This window comes from Lissotriton vulgaris, chromosome 3_2, assembly GCF_964263255.1.
Source record: "Lissotriton vulgaris chromosome 3_2, aLisVul1.2, whole genome shotgun sequence".
In the NCBI taxonomy this organism is placed as follows: domain Eukaryota; kingdom Metazoa; phylum Chordata; class Amphibia; order Caudata; family Salamandridae; genus Lissotriton; species Lissotriton vulgaris.
In genome coordinates, this window is record NC_141690.1 from 5,561,838 (window position 1) to 5,583,801 (window position 21,964).

A 21,964-nucleotide genomic window follows, 5' to 3' on the forward strand; every position below is an offset into this window, starting at 1 on the left:
CTAATACAATACCAAGTGGACAGAGCTAGCGAAGTGGCTAGGGATATAACTAGCGTCCTTGTGTTGTAGCTGAATGTGTTGTAGCTGAATGGAACAGACAGAAAAAGGGACAAAAAATAACACAAAAAGATATACAATGCTATAAAGTACCAACAATTATTATCTGCTGAAAACTCTCTCTTTTTCCCAATCCCCATGCAAGCCCTCCCAATCCCCCCTCCCCCCCTCCCCCCCCAATACGTACGTAGGGAGTACGACGACAGTACCTAGCTAGGAAAAACAGGAGTTATTAAGCATTAGCAATCGATATTCATTAGTTCCAATGTTAAAACGTAAGAGGATTTAGATGTCCAGACTGTGTGGCAGCGGGTAACATTTACTGCAGCAATAATACGTGCGTAATGGTAGTGTTTGTGCGCAATAATATGCTGTGTTAAACCAGGAGTGACTGTCTGCAACGTGCAGACGAAAGCAGTAAGAAGGTTAGAACCAGCTAAACGTTGCGTTAAGAAAACTTGAATCGTTAATTTGGATTGAACTCCCTGTAGTAAGGGCAATATATGTGCACAGAAACATATAATAGCAATAATGACAAACTAGTAGCGACTATTTGCGTCGTGCAATAGAGTCTAAGTGTGAGAGTAGAACTTGCCCGACATTATGCAAGCAATCACCAACCCTGTTGCAAACCAAAGGAGATCATAAAACGTCACTTATCGAGTGGGCGGACTAGCAAACAACTAGAGAAGGCAACTATTACCAAACTATTACAAAACTACAAGTACACAATAGTGCGACCTGGAAAGGATAGAGATCCGATAGACCTGTTCTTTGTCATGACAGTCACGTGGTCTTCCTTTTGTTGGAAGGGCCATTCGATTGGTCCATTTCCTGAGGTGGGCCATTTTGCAGGTAGTTTTCCAGATCTTTCGGGTCCGTGAAGAATTTTGTGCGGCCGTTTATTGTGATTTTGAACTTGGCTGGCCCTGCAAAGGAGTAGGGTATGTTCTTGGATCTAAGCTTGGCGCGGATTTCCAGAAACCCCTTGCGAACCTCCACTGTGTCCTTGGAGTAGTCCTGTGTAAAGATGATCCTCTGACCTTCCCAAACGATGGAGTGCTGCTTCCTTGCGTATTGTAGGATCAGATCGACATGCTGATATCGGAGTGGTTTGCATATCATTGGTCTGGGGCCCTTCTCGCGGTTAGTAGTGAATGTGGGGATTCTATGCGCACGGTCTAGCTCCAGACCATGCGGGAAAGCAATGCCGGTAATCATGGGGATCCATGCTTCCAGGAAAGTCACGCAAGAGTCTGCATCTTTTTCTGCGTTTTCGGGTATGCCAAAAATTCTAATGTTCCCTCGCCTGTTGCGGTCTTCCAACTCAGCATGTTGGCGTCTGAGGGTGTTAGTGGTGTCTTCAAGGCGCTGTATTCTAGCAGCTGATTGACGTGCGAGGTCCTCCACGTCGCTGATACGCTGTTCCGCTGTGTTCAGCCCGGATTTTAGGTCATTCATATCAGCTCTGATGGCCGTTAGCTCAAGCTGCATAGCGTCAGTATTCGCCTTAGTGGATTTGGAGATAACAGTGAGGTCTCCTAATTTTTTCAAAATCATTTCCATCGTGGCCGCCATGTCTGGTTTGCTCTTAATAGGGGAGTCAGAAATATGCGGCTCAGGTTTCACCTTCTTAGAATTTGTCTTTTCCTCTCTGCCCGCCATTTTGGACGTGAGGTTGAAGAAGAGATGTGGTTACCGGTTAGCTTGTCAGGAACACCTGTCTGGGGTCAACGTTGGTGGGATCAGACAGGGAGTTGACAAACAGTCTAGGGCTGTTAAGACGCTCAGGCTGGCTCCACGCGGAGATTCTCTCAGCGCCAGGCGAGCCTAGTGCTGGCTAGCTGTTTGACGCTGTTAGTGTGGGTGTGCTAATTCCTGTGCTGACTCGTGGGCCAAGGCTACCCTGTGTAGCTGATAGGAGAAGCAAAGTTAGGTGCTGGTAGTGAGGTGCTGGGTAGGGGCACTATGCCGGGGTAACTTAGAAATGTGACCCCCCAAGGATCGAGGAAAGCCTCACAGAAAGTAGACAAGTGGGCTTCTGCATGAGGGCAGAGGAGAACCGCTTCTCTCTACAGGCGTTTTCATGCTGATTTGCAGTTATTTGGAGCCAGTAGGGATCGGAGCGTTTTTCCGATGGCAGCCGCCATCTTGAGGTCAGGCGAGAAGGGCAGAGAGTGGCAGCACAGCGCTGTGAAAGCGTGTTAGCTTTCGCTTCTTACCGGCATGAGGGGAAAGCTGGGGAGCAGCTGGCATCCCCGGCTGCGGTAAACTCGTCCAGGTGTTGCTGGGTTCAAGAGACCGGAGAGGTCGTCAGGCATCTCCGACGTGACGGCGCGGCGCCATTTTGTGTAGAATCGGCGCTGGCGCGCGATCGCCCCAAAGAGTGCAAAAACTCCTCGTTGGAAGTCACGAGAGGAGAGATCAAGGCACCGGAGGGCTCATTAAGGCGTGAGGCATCAGGATCACCGCTTTTGCTGCTGGATAGGACAGCGGGTCAGCAGGAAACTGAAGGAGTCGTTCTCCTGAGTTGCGGAGCTCGAGGTTAGGCGGCCATTCGCACTGCCGTCCAAGCCACGCCCCCAAAGCCAAGGATTTGTAACAATGGCATTTCAAACAAGCATTTGCAAATCTAATCTGCCTTGCCTTTGGGAACTATTGGCTTTGACATTTGTTTTTAGGTCTCGACCTCTGCCAATGCCTCTGGCATTGCAGATGTCGAGACATATAGAGGTGAATTAGGAAAGCTGAACCAGGCGGATTACGCCGAGTGCATGTGTCCGTGCACGCGCTTGCCGTTTGCTGCCACAGCAATGCCGAGAGCTTCACACTTCAAAGGAATGCTCTCCCCCGCCCCTCTCTGTGCAATGCCTCTTCTCTCACCCATTCGCAATCTCCCCCGCCCTCCCACCTTCAGCCTCTTCCTCTGCAGTGCACTCTCTCCCCCCTCCCTCCTCCTCACCCCAACATTTGTCTCTCACACCACAGGCTGCTGCTATGTAATTTGGGGCATAGCTTTAAACATGTTAACTAAAATCTTGTGCATCAAACGTGCCACTTGTGCTGTATCTGAATGTTCCTTTGAGCTGTCTGTTGTATCTAGACGTATCACATAACTAAAACATATGCGTAAATTAAAACAGGCAGACCTATTGTCTTTGCCAGTCTTTGTTAGCAGTGTCTGCCTTTCTGATTGGGCCTGGGATGAGGCATTTTTTGCTGAACACTTAAGATATTATGCAGCTTTCACAAGTTCATTGTATTTTTCTGGATCATTAAATTAACTGACGTCCCACGTTTGGGCAATTCATTTTAATCTCCTGTACCCCCTAGCCTGTGCTCGGCAGTAGCCTAAGATGACCGTAAAACCAATTGCGCCATATTTGACAGAAACATTATCTGCACTGTATTTTATTGACAAACTGAACAGTGAAAAGACTACCCTAAGAGTAAGGTTCCAGGATCAGTACTTGTACTTGTACTTGTACTGCGGTTTACAGACCTAAAACTACTGTGGTAGAAATTGCTCTTGTGGAACATTGCTGAGAAGCAGAGGCAAAGGTGGTAGATGTCTCACTTCTTAGCTTTTGCAATTTAATTTGTTTGCAGGAAACCTTTACAACTTAATGAATTTCGAGCTTTCAAAGATTTTGCATTATTTTCAGCTAAAGGAAGTGTAAAAGGTGGCATAATGACAGAGTTCACTAAACATGGGCTACTTGAACACAGCATAGTAGTGTCCAAGGACTAGGCATTCACAAGCATCACCTATCAGACATCCACAAGCGTCAGGCATGCACAAGCGTCAGGCATCCACAAGTGTCAGGTATGCACAAGCGTAAGGCATGCACAAGCGTAAGGCATGCACAAGCTTCAAGCATCCACAAGCGTCAGACATCCACAAGCGTCAGACATCCACAAGCAACAGACATCCACAAGCGTCAGCCATCCACCAGCATCAGACATCCAAAGGCATCAGGCATCCACAAGCGTCAGGCATCCACAAGCGTCAGGCATCCACAAGCGTCAGACATCCACAAGCATCAGACATCCACAAGCATCAGACATCCAGAAGCATCAGACGTCCACAAGCATCAGACGTCCACAAGCATCAGACGTCCACAAGCATCAGACGTCCACAAGCATCAGGCATCCAGAAGCATCAGGCATCCAGAAGCATCAGGCATCCAGAAGCATCAGGCATCCAGAAGCATCAAGCATCCAGAAGCATCAGGCATCCAGAAGCATCAGGCATCCAGAAGCATCAGGCATCAGCCATCCACAAAAGTCAGCCATCCACAAGCGTCAGCTATCCACAAGCGTCAGCCATCCACAAGCGTCAGCCATCCACAAGCGTCAGCCATCCACAAGCGTCAGCCATCCACAAGCGTCAGCCATCCACAAACATCAGGCATCAGACATCCCCAAGCGTCAGCCATCCACAAGCATCGGACATAACAGCTCTTCTGCTGGGCCTTCCTTCCCTGTCCATTCTCGTCTCTGAGCCCACAGCAGAAGGCGTGCAGTGTGTTTTATTTATTTTACTGTCCATTTCAAACTGACTTTGTTGGTAAAAAAAAGGATAAACGTCTAACTCGCCCCGACTGGAATCAGACCCCAGATATTTCTTGTTGCACGCAGAAATATGTGGTGTAGTTAACTTGCTGAGGTGCCTTCACTTCATGGCTGGATAGAAAAAAAACTGTAAGGAGGCAGTCAAAACAATGAGCACACTGGTAGTCCGGCTTCTCAGCACTCACTGTGCCCGCCCGCTCAGAAAGCACAAAACTGTCAGATAAGACGCTTTGCCTATGTGCAGGAACTAAGATCTAAACTCAGGTTTTGTGCCTTTGAAGCCAGAGGCCACATATGTCCGCCTCCTTTTGTTTGTTTACAGTGATTAACATCTGCAAATTCATTTATATTAGTAGCATAACACAGGTGCTCGAGGGGACGCATTGAAACGTTGAGTCAAAATTAAAATTGCACACAGAAATTCCTTGACTACGGGATGTTTACTGTCGCTATCTATCTATCTATCTATCTATCTATCTATCTCCCTCACTCTCTCTATCACCCTCACTCTCTCTATCGCCCTCACTCTATCTATCTATCTATCTATCTATCTATCTATCTATCTATCGCCCTCACTTTATCTATCGCCCTCCCTCTATCTATCTATCGCACTCACTCTGCCAATCTATTGCATCAACACAGCATCACTCAGCCCCACCACAGCATCACCACTCAGGGGCACCACAACATCACTATGCGCTACCACAGCACCACTGAACGCCACAGCATCACTTGTCGGCACCACAACATCACTCAGCGCCACCACAGCATCAATCTATGCAACCATTCAACAACAACTGGTTCAAATATGTCCTCTCAATGTTTCAAGCTTTATTACAAATGTCACAAAAAGATGTTAATATTTCACTTTTGTTCTTGGATTTTCGTCACAATAAAATACGCTGAACATCATCTTTACAAAAGTTATTTACAAAAGTTTAAGCTATTGCCATTATAAATTACAATAACTTTTAAGTATTCATTATTTAAAAAAATTAAAAGCCATTGTTATTTGTAATATCAATATATCTAAGTCACGTAAATACAACACATATTGCATTACAAATGCTACAGGTGTCACATTTGCAAAAGTTAAAACTATTGGCCTTGTAAATGACAAAGCTATTAATTTCGCTATTTTCAAAACCAACACATAAGTAAAAAATGTGTAATTTACAATACCAATAGCTCAAACTTTCCTAATGCGAGACCTATTGCATTGCAAATGCTTGTTTTTGACTGCCTTTTTGATGCATGTCCTTTTAGCATTTACTTGTCAGCAGCCAACCATATATTGTGCAGCGAGGAACTTTGGGGCCTATTGTAATAATTTTAATTAATTATAAAGAATCTATCTATTTATCTTTAGTGGGTAGGTTTCTGGAGGGTTCTTTCCTAGTGAAAAATGTACAAAACAGGTTTAAGCAACCACTTCCTGGAGCAGCTCAGGGCAAGGTTATGAGCAAAGTCTGGGAGGTGCAAATGTTTCAAATTAGTGCTTTGTTGCCTGCACAAGGGAAATATAAATGTTGATTTGTGCCGCCACAAAACAACGTAAAGATATATGGAGCTCACTACAAAACTCGAAAGTTATAAAATGCAATAATATAGAGATAAATATCACATCGGTGAAAATAAACAGCACTGAGACAACATAGGTAATTTGGCCCCAGATCCGCCATCTCTTGAGAGCATGGATCAGCTGTGGACCCTGGCGGCGGCTTCACTTTGTAGGAGGTGCGTTTCCCTGCCAGAAGCCAAAAAATGAAAAATAAAAAAAGATAATAATCCTGTGTTTATTATTGTTTCCGTTTTCTTCGTAGTGTCGTCTAGGGGGCTGGCCATTGGGGATGATGGGCAGAGGAGGAGTGGTAGGTGCACTGGTTGTCATTGGGCATGACGGTTTGGCCGACCGTCAGTGGCCGGCCAAACTGTCAAGCGCACTGAAGCTCTGTCCAACCCTAGCTGAGTTGCCAGGTTGGAGAGAGCAGGCACAGGCTCCCAGTGTACCTTCGAGTGCAAATCTACGGTGCTCAAGCCAATCCTGACACTATTTTCATGAAGCACCAGGACTGGCCCAGGAGATTCTGGGAGCCTGTGCCTGCTGTGCACAGTGACAGAGCCAGAAAGGAGTGTTGGAGCGTCGAACAGGTAAGTTATTTTATTATTATTATTTTTTCGTTACCCGTCGCCTGTCCTCCCTCTTCCTCCCTCTCCCCACTTTGGCCACACGCCAGCCGCTACTGGTGCATCCGTCATAGTATCATGCTTCAGTACAGAAATTCAGTCCCCCTACAGACACAAAATGTCCATCATAAGAACTTCATATGTATTAAAATACAGGCTGTTTCTTAGATCCAGTCCCGCCAACTACCAGCATCCGTTAAAGACTTTATTTTTATGCTGCAAATGTGTCAACATTACTTTGATGCTTAGAGTATGTCAGTTGTGGAAATGGTACAAATATCAAAATGACTATTTTTCAACGAAAACACTATTTTAAAAGGTTTATAGCCAAAGGTACCATTATATTACATGTATTTTGTAGCTAATAAAGGTCGTAGTCATTGTCAATTAATATATCTGTCTACATACCATTTTCTTTCGAAATTCTGTGGTGCCGATGCAAAATGTAAGGTAAAACATGGTTACTTACCTTGTGCAGTTTCTAAGCCAAATAACAGGATTATAGCTTTATTGGTACACTCAACGTGGCAAAGCTATGCACTGCAATGAAATGCCTTGAATATGGTGAGAGTTTTTTTTATGTAAGACAAATATTCTAAAACCCTCTGTAGGATGCTATAAAAAAGGGCAACGACTAATGACTTGTCATGTCAACTTCTGGACACATTGCTAGACTAACTTTAAAAAAAAAAAAGATATATTTATTTCAAGACTACAATCCGGTACCAACTGACACCCAACTACTTGCCATATTCCAGCATGTCACAGAGAAGGTTTACGTCGTATAGTAGAATGAGTTCAACAGCACATTAATGAGCTGCCCAACATACATGTTCTCAGGCCCTTCGAGTGACCATATTGCAGCCCCTCCCCCTTTATCTTTCCTCCCTTCTCATAAAAAAAGACAGTCCCGGTTTAGGCTTCATCAGAGACTAATGATCCTTCGTCATCCGACCACGAGGAGCACCGAATCCCCCTGGATTCATGAACCAATCCTATAGTCCCACCCACACCTCATTGTTCTCCTGCACCCTTTCATCATGCCTGTACCTCCTCAGACGGACCTCCTTGGCTGTGGTCTATTCAACCACATTCACTGTTCCTCACTCAGTCCAAACTGGTCCATTCATGTAATAGCCACCCGTCTCTAGGCCAATAATGATGGGAAACAACCTTTACAACACAACTTTTACAACGCACTACCATTACAACAAAACTTTTACAACGCAACATCCATAACATTGCATGCCATTACAACGCAACCATTACAACGCATGACACTACAACGCATACCACTACAACGCATGTCATTACAACGCAGTCATTACAACGCATACCATTACAACACATAGTACCCTTACACTGTCCAACACTTACCCTACTGTTGCACCCCCTGGAGTTAGAATAGTAATTTTTACCCCTACACTATCCAACACTTACCCTACTGTTGCACCCCCTGGAGTTAGAATAGTAATTTTTACCCCTACACTATCCAACACTTACCCTACTGTTGCACCTCCCTGGAGTTAGAATAGTCATTTTTGCCCCTACACTATCCAATACTTACCATACATGCAATGTAATGTTATGCATTGTAATGGTATGCATTGTAAAGGTAGTATGCGTTGTAATGGAATGCGTTGTAAAGGTAGTTTTTAAAAATTCGTTGTAATGGCATGCGTTGTAATGGATGTTGCGTTGTAAAAAATGCTTTGTAAAGGTATGCATTGTAAAAGTATGCGTTGTAACGTCATACATCCATAATGATAGCAGATCCAGGAACTTAAAGGCCTTCTGTTTTGCCTTTAGCCTTTTTTTGTTTCGCTTGCACAAAAAAACGACAGCAGAGTTCATATCCACAAGGATCTGCACCATAGATCTCACTCATATTAACACGTCCCCCCAGAATTCATACATCTCAGGACATTCCCATGCAAAGTCCAAGAAGGAGGCCACCAGAGCAGGACACCTGTGGCACGAAGCAGCCTTGCCAGGATCTATTCTGTGCAATAACACTGGTGTGAAATATTTACGATGAAGGAAATGGGAGTGCAGAAGTTTGAAACGTCCATTGGTCGACACTCTTCACCATGGCACACATCCGTTTCCAATGGGCATCCTTGATTGGAACCCCCATGTCCCCTTCCCAGGCTCCCCGAGCTGGGAACAGATCCCACTTATGGTATGTCATCATGGCCTGGTAAAGGTGGGATATGAAGTGTCTGCTCCCACCCAGCTATAATAGGCATCTAAAGGTGAGCGGTGTTACAGAAGCCATAGGAAATGATGGCCATATAGCACAGATAATAGCTGCAATACGGGCGTGCTGCAGAAATTGCAAGGGATGGTTCCTCTTGACGCACAGACAAGGGCTCCAGTGTAGAGGGGAAATCTGAACGAGTGAGTCTCTGGGTGGTCTGAAGAGACGTAGTATATGGGGTAATAGTATTCCTCTGTTGTCTCTGGGGCATGTCCTTACCTACTTTGGAAGGAGAGGGAAGGAACAATACAGCATGCAACACCCAAATAGCCTCCCAGTTGCCAAGGAATCCTCCGGTGCACTATCATACGGTTCTAGCACTCCAATTTAACACCCAATCTTGTTGCTTCAAAATGTGCAGGGGGCGGGACATGTGACAGTTCCGCAACCTTAAGGCATCAGCACCCCTGAACAGCTGCCTCACCCCCAAAGCTCCGCCTCAATTGTGGGAGGGAGCACACAAAAAAGGCTAGCTTTCATCACCAATGTGCCATCAGTAGAGGGGCCCCATGTAGCAGATAACTCAAGTCTCCAAAATCAGGGTCCCCCGGCACACTGCTAGCTTTCTCAAAATGATGATTGGCACGCTCACTCTACCTCCATTCCAGTTGGACCATGGTCAACTATCCCACTGAACACCACTGTACCTATCACCCCTGGTAAGGACCTACGAGTAATGAGTCTTTCACGTGTAGGCCTAGGCAGGGATTGTACTCATCGACCAAGGCCGCCACTTCTCCACACTGCAAGCCCGCAGGCCGGTGCTTCTCCAGCCACAACCTGGGTGCTGTCTCACTCCGGACTCAAACACTGTCATCAGGAGGCCCATAGCAATCAAGGTGAGCAGCTCCCAGCCTCCCCTAAAGAGTTGATATTGCTCCCATTTGGGCATGGTCACATTGCATAGGCCGCCGACACTCCAGGGCCTTCGGCCAGCTGATCCTGGTGGGACCGCAGACACACAGCATACAGCGGGCTGCAGCTGCAGTGCTGAGTGGTCCGCAGCAGCCATCAAATGATTTGGGCATCAGGCGGCTCTCTGTGCCCTTCAACCAGGCTGCAGGAATCGCCGCTGAAGTTCGCTGAGGGGGGGCCTCCCGCTAGGCTCCTGGTTGCGCAGCCTCAGCAGGCCGCTCCCAGCTTTCAGGCCTCACTACTTCCAGGAACGACAGGGCAAACTGCGCCGCGGCCCCAGCATCAAGAATCCCAAGTAGCAGGAGCAACATCTTTCGTATGGGGCCTGCTGTTCCCCAGCACAGTCTATCTGTGCTCCACGGCAGGCCGACAGGAGGGGCAGCATGGCCCAGTGATGGCACCACACCCCGCAGGCGGCACCAGCCGTGTAATCAGTGACCGGGGAGCTGCCAATCCCCAAAAGACACCCACGTCCAGGAAGGTGGACACAGAAGAGCAATGGCATGCAGCCTGGATTGTCACTGGGATAACAGCATTACTGCAGGATTAAAAAGAGGGGAGCCGTCCAGGCGGCCATCTTGGCTAGTTATGCCCCCCGCTAGACTAACTTTACTCTGTAGGTTTGACGATTCTACCGGCGATGTTTCAGTTTATTTATGATTCTGAACTCTAGTGAGTTCCACGTAAAAATATTAAAAAAAGAATTTGTTTTACAGCGTATCATAACATAATGTTCTTAATGACAGAATAAAATACAATTGGGGACATAGCAATTATAGTATCACTATACAAATGACGATTAAAATCAAACATGACTCCATATAATCACACAACCTTATGTATAAAGTGCAAGTGTGCTTCTATAAAAACCTTTACACAACCTATTTCGAAATTGTGCAAAAACTACATAATACTTTGTACCTATTAATAATGCAACATCCTCCACTATACAATTCCAGATTATTTCGCTTGTCACTATCCTATATTGAATGATTGCAAGCATCCTTGGTTTTGAGCTTGGTTCCACTTGCATCTTATTCTATAATGTCGCCCTGACGCTCACATTCACTCACACCAGCCAACTCCGTTCACAGTTATTGCCTTGCTGTGAGTCTTCTTGCGATTTTAATAACAGTTGTTCAATCACGAGCACGATGCAGTTGCTTTACACCAGGGCTGGTCCCTGACCCCCTGCACAGTACAATGTTTTAGGTTCTGTATTAGATGCTCCCTCATTTCCTTCCCTTTGCCTCATTTTCCACCGGCAATCTCTAATTATTCAGACTTGTACCCTTACTGTCCTGATGAGGATCCTACTATTATTTAAATAGGATCGTAACATTGTCAACTAATGTAAACAGTTTGCACATTAATCAAATCTGATAACAAAAAGTGTATTTGATGTTTCCTCAAACTTCTTAGAAATTGTGTTCAATATTCCACAAGCTACCCTTTCTTGCATGATATGTTCCTGTCCTAAAGTGTACTTGTCATGTGTTTATGTAGGATGAAGGACTGTGTCCCACTGTATTAATGCATTTATACTTTTGGTTTTGAAATTTTTTAATGTTTAAATTGACTGTCCGGCTGGACACTCCTAATATAGCACTGATTGGAGTCTATATTTATCCTGATGACCATACTATTCTTTTTAAGGACCACTGTTCTAATACTTAACTGTTACCCAAGGTCCTTATCTACCTTTCGGGTTCCCTTGTGTTTTTGAAAATACATAACATTTATGTAGCATACCAAACGCCGAGGCCTGGGATATAGCTTTACATCTGCACTGGTCAATGTGATCATTACTGGAGCAATTAATCGAGAACATTTTTTCCAGATACGGGTACTGCTTCACAACCTCAAGTTTGTTTTTACCTAAAAACCACAGAATGTTTTTTCTAACCCTGCATCCTCGAGACCTTTAAACCATGATTTTACTTTTCAAAATATTTATTTAAAAAAAGTTATCAGAGTAATGACCTAGCTCATTAAGTCACCTTTGCAAACCTATTGGAGTTAGATCCAATAGGATAGCATCATCAAGCAGACAATTTAATTCCATGGGACCTAGTTTTGGCGAGTCTCCTTTACAATGCCCAACCCGACTCTGCAGATCATTGATGTGCAGGAAACGAGGAGAGGGGCTAATAGGCACGCTTGCTTCAGCCCATTGTGAGTTACCACTTTACTTGACAGGTCCTCTTTAAATCCCATCAACACCTGTATCCATGTAGAGAAATGCAATGCCAAGATCAATCTTAAAAGCTTCCCTTGAATCCCCATTGTTGCCAGTTTCCCCCCAAAGCGTCCCACGGTCAACCCAGTCGAAGGCCGTGGAGAAATCTATAAAGGCGACATACAAAGTCATTCCTCTACCTACTGGATATTTTCAATCAAGGTTTGTAAGACAGAGATGTTATCTAAAGAGCCACTATGCTCACGGAATCCAACTTGTTCTACAGGTACAAGGTCATTACCAAAAGCTCAAACCTGGAGGTCAAGGAGTATGCTCTTGGCAAACAGTTTACAGGTCGCATCCAGTAAGGAAATCTGCCTAAAACTGGCAGGAGTAGTCTTGGAGCCCTTTTTAGGTCTCGCCTACGCAGCGTGCATGCGCTGCACAGGCAAAAGACATTTTGCGATAGCTACAGCTTTTCAGTCAAAAGCGTGCATGCGTTCCATTGCCTTCAATGGCAACCCTTACACGTCAGTGGATTCACTTGCCGGAGCGAGTGCCGTCATATGGTAGCAATTATCGCTCCCGCAAGTGAATCCCACAGCCCCCTCCACCCCCTAGCTGCCACGTGCGCCTCCCCCTGCTCTCGGCAGCCTGCCACGCTTGTGTTTTTTTACGTATGATTTGGCCAGAATCATAAACAGGAGTCTGAAAGCTGTCCTTTCCCCTGTACGGCCCCATCAAATGTGAACACGTTGACACTTTATGGTCTGTTGCACTCACGACCGCCAGAACCTATCTCCTAAACAGTGGCAGTTCCTTCAAAGTCAAATTAAATCACGCCTTTTGTCGTACCTCTGCCTTTGAGGGTGGGCATACCCGACTGGAGTGGTGAGGGCACGCCGCAGCTTGGTCCCGGCCATATATGTATTCCCCTTCTCGCCATAGGTGTCGGGCGAGTACGTGGCCCGGAGCGCGTTGTCAGTGAGCAATTGTGCGTAATGCTGGAAAGTTGTACAAAGGACATTATTTGCTTCTTTCACTATTCCAATTTTCCGTTGCCTGCTGTTAGTTACACTTTTGGTTTGCTCCAGACGATGGTCTATAATACTATATACGGGAGCCCACCTAATGTTTATATTTTCTTATAGTTCACTGTCTGGCCCCCGTCACTCACATCTACTGCTCTCAAGTTAGAAAGTCAAACAATGATCGTCTAAAACTTGCTGACCCAGGGTGAAACAAGGTGGTTAACTGGGCTAGTGTCAATTCGACCCCAAGTTTCGACATTGGAGTCTGAACTTTTCACCAACAGGGCTCGCAAGCTGAGTGGCGACATTTGTTAGTTTGGCTACATCTTTTAATTTTTTTCTCATTCATCCTACCCTAAAGCAAGCCTTTTTGCTTTACTTAGGACTGCGGCCCATCCTCTTGAGTGCGCTTGTTCATGATGTGGAGTGCAGAGCTCCGGATTGGGGTGCATATATTCACACGACTTTGCTGCAGCATTTAGCTAAAATTCATCTTCTGCCGTGACCTTGCAGTTGTGATGGATCAGCCATGGGGCTTAAGCGCTGGCTGTGCACAGGCTTGCTTTTTTCCCTAGGGTTGCAACGTGGACTACACTTTAAAATGGCCTGCGGTGTATGTGCCTCTCCAGCACCTCTCCCGTAGGAACGGCACCACCATCTGTAGTGTGCCTACTCCCAGCCCCTGCAGACCATCGTGTCGTCTGCTCCGAGTCTCTCCTTCTCTGTAGTGGGGGTGATGCTCCTTCGTTTATGGTGCGTCAGTGAAACCTTGTTCAGCAAAAGCTTTCACTTAAGATGGGGTCCTGGTCACTGGTTTTAGCAATGGCCTCTTTGTTCTGCATTACACATCTTGTTCATGGCCCTATGTTCAGTACTTAGGGGGCAACTGCTTGTTAGCAGAGGTGCGGCCTTTTGTCTCCTATAACTTCTCATGGTGTCAGCAAGACTCATGGGCCGCGAGTCTCCTCGCATGTTAGCAGCTTTTTCTTTCAGTTTCCCACCCTAGTCTTGTGATTCATCCTCTGGTCTGTTATCAATGGCTTCTTTGTCCTATGAGATCTCGGTGATGCCTCCCGCCCCAAAGACCTCCGCAATAGATTGTATTTCGGTTGTCCGGCAGTGTGCATTGGCGAGGGGGCCACCTGAGTCTTGGGCTCTCTCCTCCTGTGGTTTGTTCTGTGCCCCGTAGGGCCTCGATGCAGTGTATGTCGGTGACGGTGCCACCCCCACCACTTAGCTTCTCAACTTGTTCCAGATCCAAGTAATCGCTGCCTTTGTTTGCAGTGCAGACCGGCTAGTACGTTTCCCCCTCGGGCATCGAGGACTTCCTCTCTACCAGAAGAGAATATGTTGGTGTCGTGCCACGGCCGTTGGAGTGCTTTGTACATTTATGTATGTTATGGGTACTTGGTGTTAGTCCGGAGTACGCCTGTTGAGTCTTGTTTAAACAGCGTAGAGGACCTGCAGAACAAGTCCAGGAATTAGAGAGTGAGCTTGCTGTAAGGCTGCCAGCGTGGCCATTGAAACTCCATTCATCATCTCCCCGCCCTTAGGATTTTACACGGGCAGAGAAAATTACTGTCTCTTGGAAGAGTACGTTTTGCATATGCAGATTTTCTGCGTGCGCACCTCCAGCCCGGTTTTATCTGCATGGGGCATAGACATCTGTGCTGGACATTAGTGGTGCACCCTCCACCCACACAAGGCACGCCGAGCGGGATCATTCCATAATGGTTATCCACACTGCCGTGAGATTAGAACCTGCAGTCACTCACTGTACAACCTTCGTATGTTAATATATACCTTGATATATCATTTAGAACTGTCTTGAGGTCGAAGTTCTTGACACGATAGCCACTGGCGAACGCAGTCCCGATCATGAAGTTTTTAACCTGTCCCAGGACTTATTTTCCGTTCAGGTGGCTGTCACGCGCTGTCCCAAAAGCTTAGCTCGAGTGCTGTTTCTGTGGTGTGAATGGGGGTTATCTTCCTTCCAACCAGGGAACCCTTGAAAGCAAACGCCACCCTGTACAGTTTGATGACAGATCACCGCCACATGGTCACTGACTGCTGTTGTGCTTTTCCTGATGAAACTCGACATGGTGTAATGTATGTTTTTGATGGTCCTGATCTCGCCCAGCAGGCAGTACATCTTATGCCAGCTGTCATTTACTTGCTGGTTTTGTTGGCATTTACATCAGGAAGTACTACCGCTTTTGTTAGATAATTGCTCTAGTTCCTATAGAATTACATGTTATACCTTTTAACTTTTTTCCTGTCACATAATGTTGAAAGCTGACTCTGTATATACAATCTCAAAGTAAGGTATAGTGTGCACAGTCCAGTGGATCTTCAGAGATTTCGACCAACACTGGGCAAGGTTCAGCGTAAGGTAGGTACTGCACCACCAGTGGCACTGGAGAAGCCTTGTGCAAGGGTCACTGACCCAATGTTAGTCAGTGGAGACTAGGGGCATCATACCAGGTGCAGATTGCATGTAGGTACCCGCAGTTTCAGGGCACAGAGTTAAGGAAAACAGATGGGAAGAGGGAGAAAAAATGCAGCACCAAAGCTACATGGCTAGTGGCCAGGTGTACATCGGCATAGAGTGCTCAGTGCAAGCAAATGGGGAGAATCTGTCTCACAGAGGCTGTAGCTCAGTGAAGGTGACCACTGGCTGGACAGGTAAGTTGACATATTGTGGAAGGCTGGGTCACTGTCGACAGGCTGAGAATGCAGGAATTCCTTTTGGTGTCATATTTTCTTTACCTGAGCCAGTTGTGGTCAAGGGGACCCTTCGTGTTGAGGCTGCAGGTGACTTTGTTGAGTCCAGGAGAGGTCAGCCACGAATGGAATAACCCCAAAAAAAGGACACTTTCCTACATATACTGGGACACAAAGCACTTATTGATAGGTCGCGTAAGAAGCTAACCCATTTATTTACTGTACATGTTCTTAGTAGTGGTTGAGTTGTGACCTATGAGCAGTATCATGAGTAGGATTATAAAGCTGTGCTCGGTGATGTTTTCCAGACTTGAATGGTGTTCCAGCAGCTTGTGCACGATTGGTGTGCTAAATAAAGCTCAGAGGAATAGGTTGAAGCTTGAACAACAATCGATGTGACTTGTAGCCTGCTTTAGTTTTCTGAATCATGAGGGGAACTGCAAGCTCTCAATTGATTTCCTGTGTTCTAGGTGACTGCTGCTGATACTTATTCTCTTTGCGTGTGTTCCAGAGCTTGCAAGTCTACTGTTTTTTTTCCTTTCTATGATGGGGGTTGTGGGGGAGATCGGAAGTGTGGCAAATCCCAATGTGGCTTGTGTATTGTAAGATTGGTTTGTGGAAGATTTGTCCTAGCAAAAAGACCTTATGCATTGTAAGATTGGTTTGTGGAAGATTTGTCCTAGCGAAAAGACCCTTTGAGATCGCTGTAGCTTTTCACCCAAAAGCGTGCACGCGTTCCATTGCCTTCAATCGCAACGTGTGCACGTCAGACGATTAACTTGCGGGAGCGAGCGCCGCCATATGGTAGCAATTATCGCTCCCGTAAGTGATTCGCGCATCCCCCCCTCCTTCCCCCTGCTGCCGAATGCGCCTCCCCCTGCTCCCGGCAGCCTGCCGTGCTTGTGTTGGTTTAAGTATGATTTCGCCAGAATCACAGAATGTTTCTGCCTCTCACCAGACTCGAACCTGGCTTCTCAGCTTCCAAGTTGACCACTTGTTGGACGGCGGGTGGTATTTTTAAAAGGAGACTCGTCACTCGGCCCTGATCTGTTCGTAAGACAACTCGGGCGGTGATGTATACCGTCTGCCTTAATCGTTTTGTCTTTTTTTTTTATCGAACTTTGGCCCGTGGCTGGCGCTTTCCTCATGAATACCCACAACTAATGAAGTAATGCTGAACCAAACTAGCAAATTTCATTGAGTACGTTGTTTCCTTTTAGCGGGCCAGGATTTATGGCAAATGTGCCCATTAGATCATTTTGCAGTTCCAAATGCAGCCTGATTCATCGTGAACCCGCCGCATTGACTGGAAGGATCATGTTTCTATCGATTCATCTCAGAACTGGGGCAGGAAAAGAGAAAAAGACACATGAAACCACCTTTTAGAGGAAGGTGCTTTTCAAGGACACAGCGGTAGAGGCGATTTTGTTTTTGGTTGGGGCAGCAGAATGTTATGTTGTATATATTAATTCTTTCTTGATTTCAGGAGTTTTCAATAGAGTAAATCTAGACTATTTTAATTCTTGAAGGGACACCATGCTTGGAAGAAAGAGGATTGTATATAGTAACCACTCTGAAGGTGATGAGAAATGTTAAATTTTGTATGATGCTTGTTATGCAAAGATCCCGAAATGACGCCATCATGCAACACCATGTAGTTACTCCTCCATTAATGACAAAATAATAGTGCAGCAACAAAGAAAAGAACCAGTCCTACTTCTATCTCTGGCAGCAGATTTCCCCTCCCTCCTATTATGCTGCGTGACTGTTCAGAGCAGTAATAGTGCTGTAGGTTCATTTTCGAGAATCTACTCGGGAGAAACGTGTTCAGCCGGAAACATTTCTACCTTGATCCACGACATAGTGCCTGAGAATTTTGCATATGTCATTTTTACGTTTTGTTATAGCCAGATTATGTTGTTTTACCTGTCAAGTCAGGTAATGCAGGGAAGGAAGAAATACGATGTCAAGGTAGGTGCTGCGTGTTTATTCGGAAATTAATGGTTAAAGACTGTTTTATTCGGTCTTTCACTCAGAAAGTTTTAAAATATATAGTAAGTGGGGATGTTCTGTGCTAAATGTTTACTTTTTAATTCTACTTCATATTTTGTATTAGACTAATGTTATTTGTTGTTTAAGTATCTATCTGTAATTTAGTATTTACAGAAATGCTGAGATTACACCAAACAGTATTTAGAATTAGCATTGGTGCACAAAACCGAGTGTTCATTTGTACGTCTGTACACACGTGACGGCGACACATGCCCGATAGAAACCCATATATGAACTTTGAATAACTTGTATGGACACAGCCAACCTCGCTTGAGTCTCAGCCAATACTATCATATATCAAATTGCCCTGGAGTTATTAGGCGACCTGTTTTAGTACTTCAGAAAATGTAACAAGTAAAATAGATCAATGTTTAAATGCTTCAAGCTGCGGATAAAGTCGATGTGGTGTACAGCCTATACATTGAAAGTTTGAAAAGGGGACAGACACTGATCACATTACAGCATTATATTACAGTTGTATGTAGTGCTTCGCACCCCTTACGAAGCGCATTTATAAACCGATTACACTCCTCTGCAGGGGCTTGCGCTCAGATGAGGAACTAGTGTTTTGATGCTCTGCACGAGGACCAAAGCTTGACTCCTAGGTAGCTTTTATTGTCAAGCCTTGGCGTGTGGCCAAGCTAAAAGGTGTGCAAGATAAAATGCACAGTCTTATAAGGTGCTAGGGCATCGGTGGAAAGTGTCCGACTGCGAGGCTTGCCCGTGTGGGAAGTGTTTTAATCCGTCAAAAGAAAACATGGGTTCCCTGATTACAAAAAACAAGCATTGGCATAGCCAATAGGTCTCGCCTTTGGGACCTTATAAGAGTTTAGCCATGCAACAGTTAATGTTGTTGCATGCATATTGTGCTGCATAACTAAATACTTATAAGGTCCCAAAAGCGAGACCTATTGGCTATGCCAATGCTTGGTATATAATGGACCCACTATGCTTCCTCTCTAAGAGGGCAGAATAATTCTGTAAGCATAGCAGTAAGAAAACACCGGGTAGAGAAAATGAGACAATGCCAGGCTATCTTGTTTAATGATAGCTATTGGAAGATCGTGCTCTTCGTAAGTGTGCGACCGGATCAGGTATTCCAATAGCGGGGTCCTCCCACATACTCTCCATATACGCGGACGATATGTTATTATATCTCCGGGACCTTGAGGCAGACCATACGCAATTATACGACACCTTTCGTTTGTTTGAAATGGTGTCGGGCTTGGCTATAAACCCAGAAAAGTCTGTGGGGTTCTACTTCTGGGACGCACCTCACCCGCACTCTATACCCTTTGGCACCTACGTGATCCCGGTAGCCCAGTCTAATTTTAAATACCTGGGGATCCGCATATACAGAAAAACGGAGGACCAGTTAGATGGCAATATCTCCAGGGCCATTGCTGGCCTCCGGGGCAGTATCGGTTTTTGGACCTCACTGCCTTTGTCAGTCATGGGCCGCATTGCAATAGCCAAGATGGTGATGCTACCTCGCTTATTGTACCACTTTGTGAATCTGCCCATGTGTCTCCCGCACCGAATTTTCACAACACTAAATACGTTACTGACCACTCTTATATGGGGGTCGGGCAGACGACGGATAAGTCTGCACAAACTACAACTTGGTACTAAACTAAGGGGTGTATGTGCCCTTGACTTTCCAGGGTATTATTATGCCAGTCAACTCCAATGGTGGTCTTACTGGCTGGCCGGAAGGAACCTTCACGAGATCGGCTGGACGGCGGAACAATTAGAACGGGGCGAACTACATAACCTATTGCTACCCAAAAGTAAGATACCAGAGATGTGCCACCCACTACTTTGCACTGCCCTTCTCTGCTGGAGAAAGGCACTAGCTTACACGTCATCGGCAAAGCCATACGCAGGTAATATCCCCTTACTGGGCATCCCAACACCGCAGGGAACACCTACTAAACATACACTATGACACTGGACGGAGAGCAGAGTGGAGGAGATAGGCAGTTTCTTTGGAGAGGACTCACTGCTCGACCATCGCACCTTCGTTCAGGTGAATGGGACCTCGGACAGACATTATTTATTACATGCCTCTGTATCCCACTATATTAGGACAACATGGGCGCCGCAACGCATTAAACCACAGCAACATGAGCTAGTGCACCTGATACACTACATGGGGACGGGGGCTCACTTAGTGCGCTGGCTGTATACAGGGATTAGAACACATGCATCTCTGTCCCTTACCGCATTACGAGAGATCTGGTCGCAGGACACGGGGGAGGAAATTACAGAAGCTACATGGCGGGTGATCCTAGAACACCCAAAGAGGGTCTCCCGAAACGTGAAATTTAAATTTATTCAAACTATGGTTCTTCATAGAGCATATCTCACCCCGGAAAGAATACATCGGATGTTTCCAGACGCCCCTCATCATTGCCCGCGATGCAGGGTGGATGAGGCGGGCCTCTTACATATGCTCTGGACATGCCCACAGCTGGGCAGCTATTGGAGGGAGATATGCCAGACAATAGGAGAGGTTTCGCAGATACGGGTAAAGGAGAGCGCATTATATTGTTTAGTGGGAGCTCGCCCACGTCCCAAGCCGCTAAAATCCAAACTGAGATTTGTAGATCTTGCCCTCCTTTTGGCAATCAGGACGATTACGATGAGATGGAAATCCCCTAGAGCGCCCAGGGTAGAGTCATGGTGGACGGAAGTGGTGAGGTGGGGAAGAGCAGAATGCATTGCCCTTAAAAAAGAGGAGGAGGGAGGCGGAAAATTCCCATGGCAATGGACTGGGAGGTTATGCTAATGGAGTTAGACGGATTAGACCTACCGCTGCCCCAAAGCGAATGGCAGCACATTATACACTGAGGGAAGAGAGCTGGGTATAACAGACGACAAGATGGAACAGATGTGTTTTGTATATGTTTTTTTATTGATTATCATGGAATAAGAGTGGTCGTCACCGGGGAGCGGAGATTAAACTATTGAGAGACTGTTAACGACTGGGGGCGGGGGAGGGATTGTTGGGGAGAGAAAGGGTGGGTATGGGATATGTCCTGTTACTACCGGATGATTCCGATACCATGCATTTATCCATACATGTATGATCTGGTTACGTGATACTGTCCTTTATTGCAAAATGGGGTTAAATTGAAAAATCGTGATGTATATCATGCCCAATACTTAATGATGTATGCTATCGAACTGAATGCACAATCACTAATAAAGTTTTGGAAAAAAAAAAAGCTATTGGAAGATCGTCCGGGCCCATCATACCAGAGTACCTTGCCCCTTTAATAAAGCTCTCTATTTCCTTACAGGAAGGAGGGCCATAGATTTTCACCGGAGAGGGCTCAGGAATTGATGTTAAATTAAAACCGGCGATGTTCTAGTTCATGCTTGATGTATAAATATGAGCACTTCTTTCCAAATGTACTCGCAAATGGAGCAAGTGGTATTTCCTTGTTTTTGATTTGTTAGCTGGGATTGATCCACTGGCAGGACCTCTGCCTTTCGTCCTACTAGGCAGCCTACCTGGTAAGCCTCCACTTACTTACGATTGTTCTGCTGCTCCTTCAGTGTGCTATCCTATGCTACCTGCAAACGTCGGTCCTCTCTGTAGGTCTGCGGGTGCTCTTATGAAAGAACGGTTGTCCTGAGGATGGTCCGACTCATTCGCGAGCACAGTCTGAAACGCGGAGGTATCATTACATATCCTTTTTAAATAAATGTAGATTCATTGTTTACTGTTGTAAATAAATATCTCAATAATGTAACACTTGTCAAAGCACTCTTTGTTCACACCTTGTTTTAGCATAAACATTAAATGTATCTTTATACCATCATTGAAGCTTCCGTTTGCCACAACTACAATTTTTTGCCTTAAAGAAATAGTGCTACTACATTTATGAATGACACTTTCAAATACACCAAAAAAACACCAAATAATTACCACTTGCCAGCCAACCCCTTGGCTGGTAGTAGTATTGTGACAAGGAA

At 45.7% G+C, this 21,964-nt stretch overlaps 1 protein-coding gene across 5 annotated transcripts in view; it reads right to left on the reverse strand.

Moving 5' to 3' along the window:
• Positions 1 to 21,964, reverse strand: part of N4BP2 (NEDD4 binding protein 2) — a 1,381,310-nt gene that overhangs the window by 207,154 nt on the left and 1,152,192 nt on the right. The gene's annotated exons all lie outside the window — the stretch shown is intronic.